This window comes from Diceros bicornis, chromosome 24 (genome assembly GCF_020826845.1).
Source record: "Diceros bicornis minor isolate mBicDic1 chromosome 24, mDicBic1.mat.cur, whole genome shotgun sequence".
NCBI classification, from domain to species: Eukaryota; Metazoa; Chordata; class Mammalia; order Perissodactyla; family Rhinocerotidae; genus Diceros; species Diceros bicornis.
Genome location: NC_080763.1, coordinates 13,370,847 through 13,376,846, shown reverse-complemented (window position 1 = coordinate 13,376,846; position 6,000 = coordinate 13,370,847). Strand labels below are relative to the sequence as shown.

At 43.2% G+C, this 6,000-nt stretch overlaps 1 protein-coding gene across 1 annotated transcript in view; it reads left to right on the top strand.

The window, feature by feature from the left end:
* The first annotated feature begins 1,263 nt into the window (after positions 1–1,263).
* Positions 1,264–6,000, top strand: part of ESR2 (estrogen receptor 2) — a 70,194-nt gene continuing 65,457 nt past the window's right edge. Inside the window, exon 1 of the mRNA XM_058567098.1 lies at positions 1,264–1,580. The gene's annotated coding sequence lies outside the window, so the exon portion shown is untranslated. The remainder of the gene's footprint in view (positions 1,581–6,000) is intronic.

The window sequence follows — 6,000 nt, the reverse complement described above, 5'->3', positions numbered from 1 at the left end:
TCCAGGAGTCTTGGCTTTAATGAAAAATTGGGAGGAGGGGGTAGAGGTTTCTGATAACCATTGTTTATAAAGTTGAGCCTCTCCAGCACCTGTGGACCTCCCTCTTGTAAACCCAGAGAACGCTGGAGTCCCTCCAAGCTATTTTTGGCTAAACCCCAACACCAGAGGCTGGCACTATAAAAGTTTCCCTCCAAATGCCCCTTTGGTCTTCCTCTACCAGAGACCTAGAGTCACAACCACATCAAGAACCATGTCCCTTATGCCATGTGTATGGATAGTTTGATGACGGATTAGGCACAAATGTGGCACAGGGGTCTCACAATTGCCTATGGGACATCTGCTACCTTCCTTTCGATTTTTGCCATCAACGGCTGCTCTAAAGCCCATTGCTTCTTAACGACAGCCATATGGTCCTAATCATCACACTGTGGGCTACTGCGGGGGGCGGGCGGGGGCGGTGATGAGGAGAGCTTGGGGACGCTGCAGAGCCGGGGGAACTGGAACTGCCACTAGGGGGCGCTCCCTGCGGCTTGAGCTCGACCGAGCGCCACCAGGCAAGAGGGGCGCCGCCACCCCGGAGCCGCAGATTTTCCCCCGGGTGCTTCCTGGCAGGAGGTGAGTTTGAGGAGGTTCCTAGGACCTTTGCTCTAACGCGAAAAGGCCCTCCCAGTCAGCCCCTGAGAGCTGAGAACCCACACCCTCCACCTCCAACCTTGGCAGCGTGGCTTTGCGTTTCCAGGGGCACGAGGCTGCGCTGGCTGCTGGGGATTGGGCAAATCCAGATCCTCTCTGGTTTCACCACTCGATTCTTAGAGTCAGACTTGTGTATTTAATGAAGCATCCAGCCCCTCTCAGACCCACGTGGGTCAGGGTCTAGGGATGCGATCCTCGAAGTGTGGTCGCGAGCTCGGCAGCTTCAGTTTCAGCATCACTCCGGACCTGGTCAGAAATGCACATTCTCAGGCACCGCCCTAAACCTAAATCGGAGACGGGGGGCGGGGGAGGGAAGAGATGCCAGCTGTGTTTTGCTACCCCTGAGGTGACTGCGAGGGGCTCGAGGGTGGCAGCCCCTGCCCTGGGGCTTCCGCCTTCGCGCAGGTGAGTGTGGATCGCCAGGCAGGAGTCCAGGTCCTCCGAGATCTCCGTGCCGCTGGCTCGGTGGTCACGTGTGCTCTTGGATTTTTTTTTTTCCCCAGCCCGCCTCCTGGGTCTTTAAAAGGAAGAAGAGGCTCTTCGTTAAGTCGTTTGTGATCTTCGCAGTGTCTCCAGCTGCTGTCCCTGGTGACACCCATTCCCTCGCCCCGGCTGCTAGGACGCTGGCAGGGCTGAGGCTGCGAGAACCGCCTCTGGAAACTTGCAGGGTGGAGAGGACGCGCGGGAACCGGGCAGGAAGGGCCATCCTGGGCTGCGACGGGCATCCCAGTGCTGCGGGCGAAGGCTGGCGATCCGGGTCTGGGCTGCGCGAGGTCCGCGCAGTGTCCGCAGCTGGTGGCCGCGGGCCGGGTGCGGGGAACAGAACTACTCCGGGAAAAGCACATGTGCGCGTTTCAGAGATTGCTAGGCCAGTGTTTACCTGCAAGGTAAGTGCCCCTTTGCTCGAGGTGTGATTTAATTCTCTTGATTTTCTGTTTGAAATCTCCGAGATGATTTTGCTAATATCCATGTCTTTTTAAAAGAAAAAACTCCTCTGGATTTTCTCTGTGGATTTCACGACAATGGGTGAAGTGTGACAGTGGGAAAGTTGGACCAGGCGCTTCAGGCTTGAGTTTTCTGGGCCTGGGAAGATGTATCACAGGCAGGTGACCGGTGTTTTAAAACGTAGTAACTGCCATTCCTAAGTCATATCAAAAAGCAGAATTACTTCTTTCCTGGGCAGACTGAGCAAAATTAAGATCTGGTCTGTTTTATTTGCTGAAGAGAAACACGCCTGCTGCTCTCTTGACCCTTCGTGTTACTTTTCATGCCAATTCATATTGGAAGTATACAATTTAGTGAAGGGAATATTATTTTTGTGAAAAACAAAACTTTGGATTTGAGTGGATTTCTTAGGAAAATAAGGTTGACTCAATTTTACTAGCTTTTTAAAAAGCAACTTTGTGCTTTGGTGTGGTACACAACACTTTGGAGGAAAGCATCTGCCTTATTTTGTTAGATTTCTAGTATTTACATGGGCATTCTGTTAGGAATTTTTACTTTTGTTATAAGTTTCTAAACCCACAGTGGCTATTTTCCTCTGTGTGTGGGGAACTATGTTATTGAAAAAGGGAACATGTGAAAGGAAAGGTTTGTGCTGTGAGTATTGTAAAAAGTAAATGCACTGTGACTATGAAAAAAAATGACTCTTTGACTCATTTTTTCTGTAGAAAATCTATATGTTTCTGCATACGTTTGACAGGAAGGAAAATGTAAGGATCTGTTCATCAATAGGTGTTAAAGCATAAATCTTAGGATTCTATTTTATGTTCAAGCATTTTTTTTCAGTTGAATTAGTGAAACATTCTTGCAGCCAGTCTCCTATAACACTTAAGACCTATAAATCTTCGAAATCAATTAAAAACATATTTAGGACAGATTTCACAGTGGTTCTGAGGGACTCAAATGAATCTAATCACCTTTTACATTTCTCAATTTATTTATAATATGGAATAGGTAAAATTTAGTCAATTCAACTCTTAAAAATATAATTAGCATTTAATAGATATTGATATGTCCATTTTTAAGAATACGACAGTGCAATTTTCTGTGTGTATTCAAAATACATCTTGTAATAGTTTTAGTTCATGTTTTGAGTCATTTTATACAATATCTATAAATAATAAAATATATAAAACACTGAAAGCTGAACTTGAATCATTTACTGGTAGGTTTTTTGATAATTACATTTAGAACCCTTGAGAAATGTATACTTGAATATTAGACTTCATAATTCAGTGCCTAGCACATTGTTCTAGACATAATAGCATTTTTGAAAAGTCAGACTTACTACAGTATAATTTCCATACAGTAAAATCTTGCCTCTTCAGGTGAACCCCTCTATGAATTCCGACAGTTGCACACAGTTTAATAATCACTTCCATCATCAGGACAGAACAGTTCTGTCACTCCCCAAGTCCCCTTTGTGCCTTTGGATTCAACCCTCTCCGTCCACCCCAACCCCTGGAAATCACTGAGCTGTTCACTGATTTTATAGTTTTGCTCCTCAGTATTTTTTTACCTAGAAATAATTATCTTCCTTTGCTCTTCTCAAAAGAAAACCTCGGTTCCTCCTTTTTGATGGAATGAGTCAGGTTGTGGTATTTTTGTTTTAATCCTGTATAATTTGGGGTAAATTAAGGCAAAGAGAAAGCTATTTTGCAAATGGGAAACTAGAGACTGGAATTAAGTGTTAAATTCATATTGGGCTAATAGTTTTAATTCTTAGCAATTTTATATTCCATTCTAGTTTAAGCCTTGGGTTATGATAGGCATCATTAGTTATCCCAAACTGAAATATAAGGTCATTTAAAAATATTCATGTAATATTAATAGAATGTATTGTTCCTTTATAATCTTGGCATTTAAAAAATACTTTTACTATACTTGGGATTAAGAAAGTTTCCTGAAAATTACATATTATCAAATAGTGAGGAGCAAAAGAGTGATTGAAAATTACAATTTGGAGACATTTACAATAAAATATAGAATGATTGTGACTGCTTAAATTAAAATATTCTTCTTAACAGGAGCTAAGTTCTGTGCCCAATTTATTTGTAGATGTCAGGGTTTTTTCATTTCTGTGCTCATGCTTTGGAATCTAGATTTTCTTGCAGAACACAGATGCACAATCTTTTGTAAACTAATGTTCTTTACTGTTTAATACATTGTTCAATTTAGTAAACAGGAGACTGTTATTTTTAGGCACTCCTAATAAAGATATGTCAGATGATGTCTTTTTCCTTTGTGCTGTGAAAAACAAGAACCTATATTTTAAATATGCAACTTACCTTTCAGAGACATGGCAGTTACTAGGCTATGCAGAGTGGCAAGTTTATGAGGCACAAGCAAAGTGCGTAGTTGGCGTTCCTAGCCGGAACTGTTACAGCTCTTCGTAATTAAGGGCTTTTAGCAGGGAATATTTGTGTGGGTGTCCTTGAGTGAGGGTCACTTGGAAAGGCAGACTACTGGACTTGTGTATGTTTCCTCAAAGCAGGACTGCAACCGTTTGTTGGTAAATGTTTTGTGTTCAACTGTCAGACCAAGGACTGGACTGGGAGTTGACTATATTCAGTTTAACTTCTGCATTGGTCAGATCCTCTTGAATCTCTTCACCTACAACTCTCTCCCACCCTGCCCCAAATGAATATGTGAACATGGTTCCCTTTCCTAAGAGTGGGGCATTGTCTCTGACTGTTGGTATCGGGAAGGAGCAGAGACTGGCTGATGAGAGAATATTGTTGGGCTTCTCCCCCATACCCCTGCCTTAGCGTGTCATAACGGAATAGAGGAAGAGGCTCTGTCCTCTTCCTCTATTCAAGCCTTTGAAATTCTGCTTCCAATCTAGCTCAGTAAACTCCAGTGGGCTACTAGGGGAATTAGGTTTTTCTCATTTTGGAAGATAGCTGTACCATGTTCTTAAGAGTTGCATGTCAATTGATTATTAATGAACAGTTCTATGGTGATTTTCAAGTGGTTTTCTTTATTCCTAATTAATATTAAATTGATAGAGAGCATTGATACTTTGTTTTAGAAAAGATACATTTAAGGCCAATGATTGGCAAACAGTCACACACATCAAGGATATTTGACACTTAAGAAATATTTATCTTTTCCATGAAATTCCTTCTAGTGTCTGCTTTGTGAGTGTGATAGACTTCTGTGGGACACACAAATGGGAGTGTTTGAACTGAATGCTTGGGGAAGTGTGATGGGCAGGCTTGAGAATACAGCAAAAGAAGAATGTGGCATTTTGTGCTCCACACAGTGGTAACAGGCTACTAGCAGCCCAGCTATTTGGACTGGTAGTGAAGGATTGTCAAATAGGAGTTAAGAAAGTAAGATTAGGAGGCAAAAGTCTTCAGGGTGGCCCTAAAGGTATTTTAACTTAAATTGTCTAGAAATTCTGCCCAACACTAGAGGTGTATTCAGTGGCATGCCAATAGACGACTTCATTCATCCTCTTGGATATGTAATAATACCTTACAGGATGCTTTCACATACATCATTTCACTTCAAGCTCCATGCACGTGAAAAGGTGCAGCCCATGTTAGGTCCTGTTTCTACTGAAGAAGATGTGGAGGCTCAGGAGTTCACGTGGTTTGTCTAAGATCGCCTGGCTTTCAGGCGGAGCTGGGACTAGGACTCCATGTACTGCTCTGTCCACTGGGCCAGAATATACTAAAAACAGTCCTGCTGGGGACTGTCTTCTTGGTCTTTAATTAGATTTGATAGATACTTTGATAAAATCAGTCTACTCTGTCGGGAGTGTTTTTCTGCCATTTCTAGGGCCTTCCTTTTTCTTCTCCAAGGAATCACCATCAATATTTGCAATTCTATAAACGTGTTTTCTGTGTAAGAGCCATAATGTGTTCCCCGGCCAATGTGTTAGAACACTGTGTATAATCCGTGTGTACCAAAAGCTTTCCCGCTGAATGCAGACGTGACCGGAGAGGGTTCAACACAAGTGTGTGTGCTGGGGGGTGGGACAGGAGAGAAGTCTCTGAATAGAGACAAGGGCAGTTCATCACGAAGGATATGGGCCAACTGTTGTAGGCTACGGTGACTAATTAAAGAAAACTGACATGCAAAGAAATGATTAACTCTCAGAATCAGGATGTCCGGGTGCGTGTCCTTTTGTTGGCCAGGAGAAATTCCATGCCTGCCAGGCCCAACAGTTAAACTGTGTGGAGACTCTGTTTCCCTATTGTCCCAGATAGTGTGGTCACTGATGCTCGGGTGTTCAAGCGAATGTGCTGGGAAAATCCTGTCCTACGATGTTGAAGAAATTTGTTCATTTTGGGGATT